Source organism: Octodon degus, unplaced genomic scaffold, assembly GCF_000260255.1.
Source record: "Octodon degus isolate 3935 unplaced genomic scaffold, OctDeg1.0 scaffold00086, whole genome shotgun sequence".
NCBI lineage: Eukaryota > Metazoa > Chordata > Mammalia > Rodentia > Octodontidae > Octodon > Octodon degus.
This window is the reverse complement of record NW_004524662.1, coordinates 8,011,012-8,028,126: the sequence shown is the minus strand read 5'-3', so window position 1 is coordinate 8,028,126 and position 17,115 is coordinate 8,011,012. Positions and strand designations below refer to the sequence as shown.

The following is a 17,115-nucleotide window of genomic DNA, read 5'->3' as shown; positions in this document are numbered from 1 at the left end:
GTCCTACCAGATTCATTTTACAGGTAAAGGAGGTATGAAGTGCCTTGCTAGCCAGCAATAAAGCTGGGATGTGAACTTGGGAAGTTGGATGCAGGATTCTTCCCTTTATACACTACTGTGCATTCGTTCATTTCAGAAGAGGGTTCTAAAATTCACTGTGACCATGAAATCCACACCCTTCCTTAGCAACATTTTGTAGAGTTCATATTTTAAAGAATGTATACTGTGAAAAACATATGGCTCTACTCAACTAAACTCAGAGTTTAGGACTTTGCAAGGTCAAGTAGCAGATAGTTATAAAGCTGCAAGCACTGATAAGAGTGAGTCATTAGCTAATTGTCAGTTATAAGGAAATGATCTATGACTTTTGGCAAATCTTTTGGTGTCCTTTGCTCTGTAGTTATCAGCCAGAAAGTTACACAAAGAGTTGTACATCATCATATTTTCAAAAACCCTTACAGGGATATTTGTAGCCGTTTTACATGTAATAGCTAAAACAACCCAAATTTCCTTTCACATGTGAATAGTTCAACCAATGGTGACATCTTGTTATGGTTTAGACGTAAAATGTCCCTCATTGTTCAAAGAAGGAGCTTTGGAAAGTGACTAGAACTTCAGGGCACTATGTTCATCGCTTGATTAATCCATTGATGAGTTTACACTGAAGGTGCTGTTAGGAGGTGCAGCCTGGTTGGAGGTGGGTTGCTGGGGCGAGACATGAGAGTATGTATTCTTGTCTCCAGCTCTCCTGCCTCTTCCCTCCCCTTCCTGGCTGCCACTGGTATGCTCGTCAATCCTCCCCATGACCTTCTACCACACTGTTTCTGCCTGGAGTCGGACAGCAGTGGTCTGAACCTGCTGGAACCGAGGCAGATAAACCTCCTTCTTTATGTTATGCATGCCAGTTATTTTGTCCCAGCAGTGGGAAAGAAAATAATACACACTAATGCTGTGAGGTACTTCTCCACAATTAAAAATGAACAGACCACGGATACATGCAACAACTTGAATTAATTCCGGAGAATTTTTCCAAGTGAAAAAGCTAAGCTCAAAAGATTATGTACTATATAATTCCATTTATGTAATATTATTGAAAGACAAGATTATAAAAATGGAGAACAGATTAGTAATAGTTATGTTAAGGGGAAATGGGGATGGAGAGTGTTGAGTGTGACTATTCAAAGGCAACACAAGAAAAACGTGTGATGGAAATATTTGGTATTATGACCTGATATCAATAAATACTTGCTTGCTATGTGGCCTATAGTTTTGCAAGATGTTACTATTGAAGGAAATTGTGTTAGGGCACATGGGTTCCCTGTATGTTGTTTCTTACAGTTGAATGTAAATCTACATTTATCTCAAAATAAAAAAATAAGAATTTTATTAAACATGTACTGCCTGAAGTAAACTGAAATTATTTGGACCAAATTATCCTAACTTGTACCATGAGTAAAAACTTTTGTGGATACATAGTAATCATCATTCATCACTGAGAAGGGAGTAATGGCTTAAAGTTGCAGATATTTATTTGTTTTCATTGTCCAAAAAGGAAAAAAGAGGGGCTGGGGATTTAGATCAGCGGAGAACACTTGCCTAGCAAGCTGGAAGCCCTGGATTCAGTCCAGTCCTTAGCACCAAGAACAAAAAATAAATCTTAAAAAAAAAAAAAAAAAAAGGAAGGGGAAATAAAAATGAGCAAGTACTTAAACCAAACTTTGGAAAAGAATTATTTGTGCAAGACTCATAGGTGCTTTAGGTTGTTTCACAATTTAATACATCTAATAGGAAAATGAGGAAGTCTCTGCTCATAAATACATGACTGGCAAAGATTCATAGCCTTCACTCAACATATGTCTCCAGATGCTTTGAGGAAAGCTACTAAAAAATGAAATTTAGGTGATTGGAGGATATGTCAGTCTTGCTTAAGAGCCAAGGATTAGAGGATCCACTGTTCCATGCCTGAAACCTCAGCTACTCAGGAGCCTGAGAAAAGAGGGTTTCAAGTTCAAGGCCAGCCTGAACAACCTAGTGATACACCCTGTCTCAAAAACAAAACACAAGAAAAACAAACATGGAACTGACACCGGTGAGGCAGCTCAGCAGATTAAAGCACCTGCTTAGGTAAGCAAGCGCAGGGACCAGACAGTGGTTTAATCCCAGGCACCACGTGCCCCGCCCCCAGGGCAGGCTGAGCCAGCCAAAAAAGAAAAGAAACATGGAACTGTCTTCCAAGCACAGGTAGTCTGTTGTAAGAAGTAACACTCCTCATTCTTCACATTTCCATAGAATATAAAGAAACAGCATTCTTCTATTGAAGAGGGAAAGCAAATGTCTTCACTCCTTTCCAAGAAAGGAGTGGCTCATTTTATGGAGAGCTTTCTTCTCAGTGCCTCTGCTTTTCATCCCACTGCCTTCTGCGCATCTTTGAGTCCAGCCAAATTCTAAGATTTCTAAGGCAGACTATGTGGAAACCTGAAGCTGTCCATCTCTGCACTGGACTTGAGTGGGCAAATTGATATAATTTAGGGTGAACCTGTTTGGTATCCCATTGTGGCCATGCATCTTCCAATCCAGCTCTTGACAGTAGGAAAGCTAAAATTTTTTACTTTATCTGAAGTCTCTGTCTCTCATTTCAGGACAGAGCTACCTCACTCCCACTGGCTCTGCGCTCTCTTGCTCTGTAGTGCCACCTTCAATGTAAAGTAAATATCTGTGCCTTTCTGAGTCTATTTCTGGGGTCTCCATTTCATTGGTTTATGTTTTTGCTTCACTATCTTTTTTCATCATCACTTTGTTCTTCGGAATGTTTTGACGATCTGTGATTCTTTGTGTTTCATATCAGTTCCAAAGATGGCTTGGGAAGCTCGAACACAACAACATACCCACACTTAACATAAGGAAAAGTGAGCTGGACTTAGCGGCACATGCCTCCCAGTATTCCAGAAGGTTGAGGCAAGAGAGTTGTAATTTTGAACCCAGCCTGGGCAGTTTAGTGACTGAGATCCTGTCTCTCAAAAATCTCAAAACAAAAACAACCGAAGACACAGAAAACTTTCTTTAAAAAATGCATAGGAGGGGAACTGAGAAAGATTTCTTTAGTGCTGTGGGCCTGAGGAGGCAAGCTGCTGCCACTGCAAGGAGCTCCGAAGTCCCTGCTGGAACGCTTCTGCCCTGTAACACAAATGCCGCAACTGGGGGTGGGGGTGGTAATGCAACAACAGATCTTCTAGACTTCACCTGTTTTGACCAGACAAAGAGAATATAGAACAACTCTATTTCTAGGGGAGGAACAGGAAATCGTTTTGACTCCAGGCTATTAAAGATATCCTGTCACTAGGGGAGGAGCCCAATTGCCATGACCCAGGGACACAGGTCTAAACTAGGACAATGGAGAACTCTGGCAGCACAGCAAACTAAGGCACTAACCTGTCACAACAGTCTGCCTCTAGAGGAGGGAGACAAGATAAAGAGACAAGGTTCAGTGTTTAGGGCAGGGCAGAAACATCAAGGAAAAAAAAGTAGCCTTGAACTTAAGCACAAGTAATGCTAGAGGTAATCATAACCACAAAACCTAAATAAGATAAACTGACCAGGCCCTGCACAGTAAAGTACTGTCAGAAGATGACATGTGTTCATTTGTAACTGTATGCGCTAGGTTTATCTCTTTACTGTCCTGTGTATGCATAGTGCCCAACATTTAATAATTTTTTAAAATTTTTAAAATGTGAAGGAAAAATCAACCCTTGTGTCAACAGACAAAGCAATCAATAGAGCCAGACATGAAGACATTCCAGAGGTTGGTATTATGGAGCAAGGAAATTTAAATGCTTGTGATTCTATGTTAAAATACCTAATGGAGTAGGTGGACAACACAGTTGGGCAGATGAATTTCAGAAGAGCGATAGAAGCCCTAAGAACAAGCAAAATCAGAAAATTAGAAATTTTTTAAAATAGCAAAGATGAAAAATGCCTTTGGGTTCACCAGTAAGCTTGATACACATAAATCATTGAACTTGGAGATAGGTGAATGGGAAATACAAAAGTTACAGTATAAAAGGTACAGAATTATATACACACTAAACAAGGAGGTGGAGAAATGTGTCTTGTAAGGAGAACAGAGGCTCGTGAGGACAGATGATATACTTTAAGGAAATGACTGTGGAATATTTTTAGACATCTAACCATGAAATTCAGAAAGCTCAGAAAGCCCAGAGCAAAATTTTTTTAAATCCTGATAACATGATATGGAAACTGTTGAAAACCAGAGAAAATTTTGAAGGCTGTAAAAGAAAAAAAATTCATATTGCATATAAACCATTATACCAGACTTATATGTGCAGGATAAATTAATGGAGTGATACTGTTGCAGTGGTGAAATTAACAAAACTGGTAAGTTCAAAACATTCAAAAGGTAAAATTTTTCCAAACAGAAGCTGAGAGGGTTCATTAACAACAATTATACTACGATCAGTGTAATAGGAAATTCAAGTGGAAGGAACAGAATGCCATACAGAAACTAACCTATTCAAAGAAACGAAGACCTCTGAAAATGGTTAACATAAAACTAAAAAACAGGAAATAGTTATTCTATTTTTAATCTTTCTAAAAGACAATTGTGATAGCAATTGTGATAACACTATATTATGGGTATATAGAAAATGTAAATAAAATATATAAAAACAATTTTAAACAGGCTATATTGAGATTACACTGTTATAAAGTTAACAGTATGAAAAACAGTGTATGGTATGAACGTAGGTTAAGAGTAACTAAAGCTGAGCATTGTAAATTTAAAAATAAAACACTTCTAGAGTTAAATAATAAACCAACAGTGGAGATCAAATGGAATTATAAAAAGTATTTTATCCAAAGGCAAGCAGAAACAGTTACAAAAGAAACAAAATGAATAGAAAATAGTTAAAAACATGGCAGTTAATCCAAACGTTCTTAATTTTAGTAAACAGAACTGCCTCGAACATAATCATTAGAAGATGAAGGTCCAATTGAGTATGAAAGAAAGACCTAACCATATAGTCTCTAAAAGAAAGCCTGTTTTTCCTTCCGTATCACTCCCTTTCCATGTCTTCCTTCCTCCCTCCTTCTCCCCTGCTCTCCAGCGCCTGCACTCAAGCCTCATCTCAGCCTCCCAAATACTTGGGACTACGAACAGGGCCACCACATCTACCTACAAAATCTATTTTAAGTGCAAAGATCCAAAAGGATTCAAAGGAAAGGATATACAAGATAAGCAATAATCAAAGGTGGAGTGACTAACTATAGTATCAGATACCATTGACTTTGGCCTAAGGAACATTACCAGGAATGAAGAGGAACATTATATAATAATAAGTGTATTATTAGCTAAGAAGGTGCACCAATTCTGAACATGTATCCACCTAATAACACAGCTTGGAAACACAGAACAAACACTAACAACTAGAAGTGAATAAATTCAGAATTATTTCTAGAGACTTCAGTACTGCTCTCTCAGGGATGACAGAACAAGAACACATAATCAGGAAGGAGTAGAAGGCCTGACCAATATTCACAGGCCCTGTCAGCCCAAAAAAGCAAGGAACACGTTATTTTGTCATGTACGTGGAACATGTACCAAATAGACCATGTTCCAGCCATGAAACATACATAAACATATTTAATATAAACCCATGTAAAATATGTTCTTTTACTGTGACAGAATTAAATACAATCTAATAGTAAAAAGATATCTGGGGCAAGGGATATAGTTCAGTGGTGTAGCACCTGTCTGGCAAGTGTGAGGTTGTGAGTTCGATTTCTAGTACAAAAAAAAAAAAAAAAAGATACCCGGAAACTCACATGTAGAGATAAAACAATTTTAAATGATCAAACACCAATGAATCAGAAAAGTGGGAAATTTTTAAAATTTTAAAATGACTAAAAATGAGAACAAAATATCGAAATTGTGGGATGCAGCTAAAGCAATGTTTATAATTAAAATGTCTATATTGAAGAAGAAAGATTCATAACAATGACATAAACTATGTTGAGAACCTAGAGATCAAAGAATAAATAAGAAAGAAAAAAAAATTGAGAAGATTAGCAATAGACAAAACAATGAAATCAAAAGTTGGTTAAACTTAAAAGATTTGTGGTGCAAGATAGAATGTTAAGAAATATATATACAAGGCTGTTTTCCGGCTGGAACCATAGAAGGTGTAGAGGAGTAGAAAAAGGAGGTTCCTGCTGTGCCAGAAATCCTTGAGAAAAAGTGAAACATTTTGTAGAGTAGAAGTTTGCTTGGAAGATGCTTTGCAAGGCGAGGAGGAAGCTCATCTTTGAAAAAGCCAGACACTATCATAAGGAGTACAGACAGATGTACAGAACTGAGATCAGAATGGCTAGGATGGCGAGAAAAGCTGGCAACTTCTATGTCCCCACAGAGCCCAAACTGGCATTTGTCATCCAGATCAGGGGTATCAATGGTGTGAGCCCAAAGGTCCGCAAGGTGTTGCAGCTTCTTCACCTTCACCAGATCTTCAATGGTACCTTTGTTAAGCTCAGCAAGGCTTCAATTAACATCTTGAGAATTGTGGAGCCATATATTGCATGGGGGTACCCACACCTGGCTGCCTTGAAGTCAGTAAATGAACTAATATACAAGCGTGGCTATGGCAAAATCAATAAGAAGCAAACTGCTTTGAGAGATAATTCATTGATTGCTCGATCTCTTGGTAAATATGGAATCATCTGCATGGAGGATCTGATTCATGAGATCTATACTGTTGGCAAATGCTTCAAAGAGGTAATTCACTTCCTGTGGCCATTCTAGTTGTCATCTCCTTGAGGTGGAATGAAGAAAAAGACCACCCATTTTGTGGAAGGTGGAGATGCAGGAAATAGGGAAGACCAGATCAACAGGCTTATTAGAAGGATGAACTAAGTTATCTACCATGGTGTTTTTATGATTTGGTCAGTTAATAAAGTATCTGCTTCCAAACTGAAAAAAAAAAAAAAAAGGAATGTACATACATAGATATGGTAACTTATTTTTTAGCAAAAATGACAAGGCAATTCAATGGAAAATGGATATGCTTTTCAACATATGCTTGAACAATTAGACATCTTTTTTTGCAATGAAATGAGTCTTATATTTTACAATTCTAAGGAAACAAAATTAAAATGCTCTGTACTCCTGAGTGCAAAATTGAAAGCTGTGAAACTTCTAGAAGGAAAACATAGGGACAAATCAAATCTTGATGATGTTCTGTTATGCAAAAATTTATTTAAAAGCTATAAAAGTCACTATAAAATTAAACAGAAAGAATTGATAGCCTGTTTAGTTGTGCTGTCCTGGCTGCCTTGATGTCTTAAATCTACTCTGAATCTTTACCTTTCATGATCATTTTGACTTTGGGGAAGAGCCAGAAGTTGCACAATGCCAGGGCTGGTAAGTAAGGAGGATGAGGACACTAAGGTTTTTGTGAGCCTCTTTTTTGGATGGTACTCAGCAGCAACAACCACATATTGTTTTTTGTTTTTGTTTTTGTTTTTTACCACAACTTACAAAGATATGAAAGAGGATTTCCAAAAGGACTTCAGAAGGGGGGAAAACAATGTATTTGGGGGGACAAGTGTATTTGAAGCAAGAGTTACCATTTTGAGGGGGATTAATGACAATATGTCTTATTAAATTTTAAATATTCACTGCATTTTGCTCACCCTTTGTGTTCCCACATTCATAGCAGTTTTGTTTATATATACAAGTGCTGACAACAATTCAAAGTGCAGCAAAAGGTGAATGACAAAGTTTGCTGTGTACAGACAATAGAGTACTCCTCAGGACTGATACAACATGAATGAATCTTAAAATCATGGTGCCACACCAAAGGGGAGGTCAGAAAGGGTACAACTTGTATAACTGCATCCAGCTCTAGAAAAATGGCAAATTTAATGATATGACAAAGTAGATTAGTGGCTACCCAGAAATGGGAAGGAGAGAAGAAAGTTATGGATTAAAAAGGAAATGAAGAAAGAAACTTTTTTTTATTTTAAAGAGAAAAGAACAAAAGCAAAATAACAGACAAAAGCAAAACAACACAAAAACAATAAAATTGATGGCAGAATTTCAAAACAAGATGATATCAAATTAACAGTGGTTGCCATATTTACATATAGCTATCTTTGAAGTAGTTGCTTAGATTACCAAATACAGGGTATGTAAGATTGATCAAGCAGCTAAACATTAACTGCTCTTTTCAGTAAGCCAATAGAAATCAGCAGTACAATTATCTTAGTTCTCCCCTTTTCCTCATCCCAGTTGTTCTTTCCTTTTGAGCATTTTCTTTCCCTTTCACAATATCTTTTGTACCTTTCAGATTTTATTTACTCTTAGGTTCTTAACACTAGAGAGATAGTATGATGTTTACCATGTGGCTCTGATTTATTTCAATATTGTAGTTGCTTCCATTTACCTACAAAAGCCTTGAATTTGTCTTTCTTTATAACTGAGTAATACTCCATTATATAGAAATACCACATCTGTTTTATCCAGTCCTCTGTTGATGGACATTTGGGTTGTTTCCAGGATTTAACTGTAACAAATCATGGTTCTATAAACATATGTGCACATATATCACTGTGTTATGAAGTTTTCCATTCTTCCCGAAGTATACTCAAAAAGAAATAGCTAGGTTGAATGGGATCTTTAATCCTAGTCTTTTGAGGAATCGCCGCACTGATTTCCATAGTAGTTTTACCAGCCTGCACTCACTCCCACCAACAGTGGAGAAGGGTTCATTTTTCCCCGTAGCCCTGCCAGCATTTGTTATTAGTTGATTTCTTGATGATAGCCATGCATTTTGTGTATCAGTTACATTTTGATAAAGCTGTAAAAAGCATGCATTATTTTTAAATTTCTTTTTGAAAAAAATGAACAAATTTACTTTCCAAAATCATTTTTCCAAAAATTGCCTTCTTGCTATCCAAAGATACCTTTACTGAAAAACTAGATGAACAGTCTCACTTCCTTTATTTGAAAAGTCACTTTCAAATAAATTCTTCTAAACCCGGTTTCACCTGTAGCTAGTTGTAGTTGCTTAGCTAGATCCAGTACAGCAGAGAGCCAACATATACAACTAAGAGGTTGTCAATAGTGACTAGTCTAAAATATGGTTAACACTGAAAAGAACAAATCAGAAATATTTCTAGTGCTGGGGAGATAGCTCAGTGGCATAAGCACTGCCTGGCAAGTGGAAGGTCTTACGTTCAGTCCTCAGTGCCACAAAAAAACTAATAGATATAGATATAGATATAGATATAGATATAGATATATAGATATATTTCTTTAACTCCCTTTGAGGTACTCATAGTTTAATTAAGGACACCAAACTACACTAGATTAAGTAAATTTAAAAGTGGAAAGGCCAAATCTGACTGTTAGTGCATTTGTTGTTTTAAGGAAGTATCTTGGAGAAAGAAGATGTGGAATCGAGTGTGGAAGAACGGGTAGTTGGATATGAGGAAATAACGTGAGCACTGAAACGAGGGCATCATAGTGGACTGAAATGGCATCAGTGCGAGAAGTATGAGGAAATCCTCCTCCTTAGAGATGCGATTTTGTCTTCATCAGTAATGGGAAAATAGGACTGGTCAGAATACAGACAGTCTTGAATGACCCAAAAATATCCTTTTTAAGGCAAAAAAAAATGTTAAAAATGAGAAATTATAGGACTTTTCTGACTATTGGAAGAAGCTCTTAAAATGCAAAAAGCATTAATCAGAAAAGATTGATAAGTTTAAGAATGCCTCCTCAGTAAAAGACAGCATCAAGAAAGTGAGGACATAAGCCATACACAGGGAAGACACTTGAGGCACCTACAACAAGCCAAGAATTCGTTATCTGAGACAATTCTACAAAGGGGATCTTAATTAGAAACAGCATAGAGCTGATCCTGACCTTCAAGGTGTTGGCACCATCCAGGAAGTTCTTTGTGCGGGGCAACTGGAAGATGAACAGTTAGAAGAACACCCTGGGAGAACTCATTAACACCCTGAATGCCTCCAAGGTGCCGGCAGACACTGAGGTGGTTTGTGTGCCCCCCACTGCCTACATCGACTATGCCTGACAGAAGCTGGATCCCGAGATAGCTGTGGCTGCGCGGAACTGCTACAAAGTGACTAACGGGGCTTTCACTGGGGATATCAGCCCTGGCATAATCAAAGACCTTGGAGCCACATCGGTAGTCCTGGGCCCCTCGGAGAGAAGGCACTGCTCTGGGGAGTCAGATGAGCTGATTGGACAGAAGGTGACCCATGCCCTCGCAGAAGCACTAGGAGTAACTGCCTGCATTGGAGAGAAGCTCAATGAAAGGGAAGCTGGCATCATGGACAGAGAAGGTTGTTTTTGAGTAAACCAAGGTCATCTCAGATAACATGAAGGACTGGAGCAAGGTAGTGTTGGCCTGTGGACCTGTGTGGGCCATTGACACTGGCAAGACGGCAGCACCTTAACAGGCCCAGGAGGTACATACACATGAAGCTCTGGGGATGGCTTGAGTCCAATGTCTCTGATGCAGTGGCTCAGAGCACCAGGATCATTTAAGGAGGTTCTGTGACTGGAGCAACCTGCAAAGAGCTGGCAAGCCAGCCTGATGTGGATGGCTTCCTCGTGAGCGGTGCTTCCCTCAAGCCTGAGTTTGTGGACATCATCAATGCCAAACACTAAGTGCCATCATCTGCCGTACCCTTCCTGCTAAGCCAGGGGACAGACAGCCTGGAAGCCCATCACTGCCCCTCCCCCATGCTTCTGATGATGTCGTCTGTCCTCTAGCAGCCCAATGGAGTGCACGTTCCTTGAGTGTTTACACCTCCCCTTACTGATTGGGACCAGGACCAGGCCAATCCTTTTACCACTTCCTCAGATTAGAGCTGCAAGGTAGCTTCTCCTAGGCTTAGAGACAGGAGTGGCACTTGCTCACGGTCCCCCTCTGGCCCTGCTGAGGGCAGTGGAGAAGTCATTCTCTGCATCACTCCTTGATAGTTCTTTGAGAGGCAGAGGTGCTCCCTTCCCACAGTGCTGACCCTGTGTGTGCTGTGTCTGCGCGCTGTCTCACACGTAAGGGAAATAAACACCTGGCGCTAAGACATGTGCTTGTCCTTCACTGTAAAACAAACAAAAACCAAAAACAGCATAGAAACAAATCAGAATTTCACAGAAGAGAGAACATGAAGCACCAAGAAACATAAATTCAGTCCCAGTAGTTATCAGGAAAATTTAAATCAAAACCAATCAGATGCCACTTTACACCTGCTAGATTGTAAGAATGAAGTCTGATACATTGTTAGAAGAGATGTGTCTTGGGTATTGCTGGCAGGAGTAATAAGCAGGCACAACAATTTTGGAGAACCCTTTGTTGTAGTCACATAACTTACCACCCTGCTTCTAGATATTTCCGAGAGAATTTCTTGTGTACACCACCAGAAGACACACTTAAGAATATTCAGGCTGCGCATTGTGGCGCATGTCTGCAGTCCCCTCCCTGAGGCAGGAGGATCTCAAGCAGTGAGAGGCCAGCTCGGGGCTCCGTACTGAGTTCATCTCTGAACTACATGGTGAAACCCTGTCTTGGGGTGTGGGGAGGGCAGAATATTCGGAGTAGCAAAACTAGCAAATAACCCAGTTGTCTGTGCTATTAGTTGAATGTTTGTGCTCCTCTGCCATGGCTTGGGTGTTGTCTCAGTGTCCTCACAAGGTCCATTGTGATTGGAGGTTTGGTCTGTGACGGGTGCTGTTGGGAAGTGGGGGAGTCTTTGGGAGACAGGGCCAAGTGGGAACTTGCTGAGTGCCTTGGAATGTGCCCTGGGGTGTAGTTCCCAGCAGACTCCTTGGTGGTTCTCCCTAGGGGGTTATAAAAAACGCCCTGCCCCTGCCCCTCTCAGCCCCTGCTTCAGAATGTGGTCTTTCACTCCCCTCTGCCAGGGCTGGCTGCCCTGATGGGATGCTGTCCAAAGCATACCCTTGAACCTCCAAAATGATGAGCCAAATAAACTTAATCCCTTTATAAGTAGCCCTTGTCAGGTATTTCATTATAGTGACAAGAACCTGAGTAATACACTCCTCCCTAATCCATCTGCTGACATCCCACCCCACTCCAAGGTAATAGTACTGAGAGGTGGAGCTTTGGGGTGAATTTTTGATTAGGTCAGAAGGTTCCATGGGCTTCTGTACTCTTACAACAGAGCCCCGACACCCTGAGTTAGCTATCCCTCCCTCCTGCCATATAAGCTTATAGCAAAAAGACAGCTGTCTTACGAATCAGAATTGGAGCCTCACTAGAAGCCAGTGTCTTAAATTTTTCAGTATCCAGAGCTATGAGAAATAAATGGTTATTGTTTGTAAGCTGCTTAGTATGTATAGTAATGCAAACAGATTAAGACTTTTTTAGAAAAAGGATGAATCTTAAAAACATAATGTGACAAAAATACACATTACAGAAGACTATTTACAGTATTTTTATTTTATAAAGCTTAAAATTAACCCATATCTAATTTAGCCATTATATGTGCAATAAAATTTTCTTTAAAACCTACGGAATGGGCCAGGGAGATAGTTCAGTGACATAAGTGCCTGCCTGGCAAGCACAAGGTTCTGAGTTCAAACTCCAGCACAAAAAAAAAAAAAAAAAAAAACCCTCAGGAATAATAAACATTAAAATGAGGTAAGAATAATTCAAAGGTGTGGAAATTCTAAGGTGTGAAACAGGAGCATGAACCAGAAAGGAGCTCAAGGGTCAATGCAATATTGGTAAACATCGAGCCATGTGTGGCGGCACTTGCCTGCAATCCCAGCACTTGGGAAGCTGAGGCAGGAGGATCATTTCAAGTTCCAGACCAGCATGGGCTACAAAGTAGCTCAAGGCCAGCCTGAACTGCATAGTGAGACTCTGACTTGACAAAGCAATATATCTCAAGTCATTTTTTTTAAGTTGGGAGAATGAACGTGGCCCTTTTGTATTGTGTTTCGTAACACACTTTTACGTTTTTTGTATGTGTTTGGAAATTAAGTCTTAAAATATGATTTGGAAAAATATGTACATTCTTTTTCTCACACGAACACCATTTCCCTTCCACAGATGCTTGTTAAATAAATTATGGGACACCCATACAGTGGAGCATAAAACAGTTGTTAATGAATGAAACAGCACAAATGTCCTGAGAGGGGGTGATCACTGGGTCATATTGTTAAAGGGGAAATGCGTGAGGAATGCTGCAGTTTGCACTGAAACATGCACATACGGTATTGTGTGTGTCCATTAGTCATCTGTGTCAGGTTAGCAAGTAACTGACAGTCGTAAATTTTGTCCTCTGGACATGACTTATAGAAGCCATATGTAGGAAATTAGGTGATGGCAGTAATGGTGGGACAAGAGAGGGAGCAAACAGGAGGCAAAACCAGGGGAACCCATCACAAGAGCAGAGCCACAAGGGAAACGGGGTTGGCAGCAAGACTAGATGACACAGCCTAAGGAAGTGAAGTACATATTTTCATGATATAAATGATTGATTGTGCAGTGCAGTCTGCCTAATTACTGTTGCCAAAATCCAATAGTCTAAAATGTCATATAAAACTACATTTCTAATCTATTACATGAAATTTATTATTAATAGCCTGTTAAGTTCAAAATGTGGTCATAAACTGTCATAGCTTAGATGGTCTTCAGCAGCTCTAGTGAAAGCTCTTTTTGGCTTTAATGCCACAAAAGGAGAGGTTTCCACAAAAGCTGAAATTCTTCCTGATGTGCTTCACATAAACTACTTTTGACTTTTCATCCTAAGAAGAACTTAATTGATATGTCTTTGATGAGATGATAAAAATATTTGCCACCTAAGTGTCCTAAGAAGCAATGCCTGCACTCTCCTTCTAACTGGATATTCTAAGTAAAAGTACTTTCAAGGCAGACTTAGTCTCTGCGTATCAACAATTAAATTTAGCAAAACTGCCCTGTCTTAGACATTTGGGCTACTGTCACAAAATATCTCAGACTAGGTAATTTATAAACAATAGAAATTTATTTCTCACAATTCTGGAGGCTGAGAGCTCTTAAGATTAAGGCATTAGCAGATTTGGTGCTGGGGAATACCTGCATTGTGTCTTTTGCCTTCAGCCTCACATGACAGAAATGGGAGGGAAAGCCGGGCTCCCTCAGAGCACTAATCCCATTCTTGTGGGTGGAGCCCTGGTGATTTCAAGGTTTTTACTGCTCCACTTCTTCATGGAACATTGGAGATCAGATTTGAATGGAAGAGTTTTGAGGGGCATTCAGACCATACCATCTGACCCAACTACTGTATTTTATGAAATGAATTTCTGTGTATTTAGAGAATGAAAGTGACAAGTTTTGAATTACCCCATCAATTTTGACATGCCCACAATTAGACTAATTGTTGTGAAAGTTGCTGGCATTCTAAGCTAAGAAACCTATCTACTTTTTCTCCTTCTTCTCCTCTCATGCTTGCTTTCTTCAGCATCTCTTGCTGTCACTACTCTTCTTGCAGTTTGTCTTTTTGTCACAATGAAGCCACGAGCTAGCTGCAAGCAGACATATTGATTAGAGGGTTGTCTGTGTGACTTTCCACTGCGCTGTTTTCATGAGCCTTGGATGGAACCGTCACCCTCATCAGTACAAATCCATTACTTCTTGTCGTAGTCCCTGAGCCTTTGAACATCTGTTGTTCTTTACGTCATTTATGGGACTCAGAAACCCACTTGAAGTTTTTTCTCTCATACCACAGGGATTTTCTAATCTTGTGTGATTTCCTGTGGCCCAGAGATTGTTTCATTTTCCTGCAAGAGAGGAAAAAAAGGATCGAAATGTTTCCTGTGATTGCATAAAGTTTATTTTAGGAACTGAAATCTGCAGTCTTTTTTTTTTTTTTTCCTATTACATACTATTTTACTTGCTGAAGAATTTAATTTGTAGAGAATATTGAGTGGTGTTCATTCCCTGGCGCCAAAGAAACGTTTCTCTTACAGACTAGAAAGTTTTGGAATAAATACTGTGTGACCTTCCAACTCAGAATTCAAGCTTGTGGTGTTCTGTGCATTGCTCTGTGCTCTCCTTACTGGCCTTGCTAACATTTAGAATCAATTGAAAAAAAATTTTGCCCTTTCCCTGTACTAAGTAGGTTTTAAGACTGGTGTATATGAAATTGCCCACTGCTAAAATATCACAACCCCTTATTACTTTATGTATTTTTATGGTGAGGAAAGTTTTTATTGTCTCAGATTAGCAAGTGGCTGTTTTCTGATAAACCAGGAGGATTTCTCGTCTTTATTTTTTGGTACCAAGAGATCAAACTTGGAAACTTGGGACCTTGTGCTTACCAAGCAGATGCTTATATCTCCAGTCCCTCTTATCTTTCCTAGAAAGAAATTTTCATATAAACAATCTTTTTGTGTCTATCTGAGGTTTTTTATTAACTAGTTTACAGTGAATTATCAAAAATGAAGAGCTGTAGTAACTCTTTCTCCTTGGTAAAGACCAGAGCACAGGAACCATAGTCAGGTTGCCATAAAAAAATGAAACACTGCAAGAAGAAGAAAGTGTTGGGTCTAAGTGTTGAGGCCAGCACCTGTACACTCTGCTTTCATTTCTGGGTGACAGCTTTATTGCCACTATTTAGAATGTGTCTTTCCTCACAACATGTCTTCCAAATGCAAGGGGGCTACCCTTTCAGTTTGGGTTTCACTTCACAACTCTCTTAATAAAAATCTTTGTTGTGAATTAACTTTCCTTGACAGTTTCTAGCAACTCTAACAGACTGTTATTCTAAGCAATCATGGAGCTATAAGCTCTCATATAAACAAAAGCATTGGTTACTATCTCCGAAATCAGTTGAGAAAGGAGAAAGATTGAATTCCTGATGATATGAGAAGTTAGATTGTGAGAAGACTTTCCTCTTTCTGTGGTTACTTCTGTGGTTGAAAACAGCAACATGAATTTCTTTCCTTATATTTTTTCATATTTAGGTAAGCCTAAGGCATCAGTTTTTTTTTTTTTTTTTTTTCAGATGAAGGAAACAAATTTGGAAGGTTCAATTTGCCAGCATTAGATCAACACAGGAAAAGTAGAATCAGAAATCATGACAAGCCTTCGCTAGCTGAAATAGTCCGTAGTATTAAGTGGGCATCAACTTATGTGCTTAAGAATCTATGCATATTTCCCTACATTGTCCATCTGAATTTCCTTGCTTTTGTTTGCAGAGTACTAAATATGAGCTTGAAGAGATTCAAGACGATTATGTCAGATGAACTAGAATAAATTCAAGTGCCATTCTTGTCAAATTAAACATGAATCAAGTTCTAAGTTTGACTCTTGCTCATTTTCTATGAACCTCCTCTAAAGGATTTGTTTTATTTTATAGCTTTAAATTATACTCACCTTTACCAACTTCATTGCTCATATGTATCTAGTTTTTATAATAGTTTTGGGGAAAGTTTTCAACAGAGGTTGGCATCTGGGAGAAATGAGGAGATTGCCTCTTGATTTCTCCACCATGGAGAGTAGTGGAGAGGAAGTGTGGAGTGCTTGAAGTGATTAAGTTTGTGGGGCCATCTGGTCATCAAGAAAAGACTGTGTTTTCAATTTCACAGTGAATAAGAAGTTTATTAAGGAAGGAGAGTAGTTGGCTTAAAAAGAAAAAGGAATCATGCTATATTTCTGCTACTAAAAGTTTCAGCTTGCTTAATTGCAAAAAAAAAAAAAAAAAAAAAAAGGTCTCCAGTGGCAACTGACTATGGGCTGAGCACCACAGTGATGTTGCCTATATCACTAGGAGAACTTGGAAGCCGTGGCTTAGGACGATGCATAAACACATGGGTAGCCACGGGCAATGAAATTGCTCCTGATGTTTCTCCTCGTGCCATACAAGTTTTATGGAGGGAAAAAATGATGCACAGGGGTGAATTTTCTCAGGCAAAGAAGTCAGAACACCTGGTTCCTTAACATTTACTACCAAGGTTTCTGATCCAGATATCACCTGGAAAGTCATGCATCAGGTGTAATTGATTAGCATCCATCCATTCATCTATTTATTGCTCTACCTCGTGCTTTAAATTTTAAAACTAGATTCATG

General features: G+C 39.1%; 1 pseudogene; it reads left to right on the top strand.

Annotated features, from left to right (window-relative positions):
• Positions 1 to 1,148: 1,148 nt before the first annotated feature.
• On the top strand, positions 1,149 to 10,705 carry LOC101586405 (annotated as a pseudogene).
• Positions 10,706 to 17,115: the final 6,410 nt, after the last annotated feature.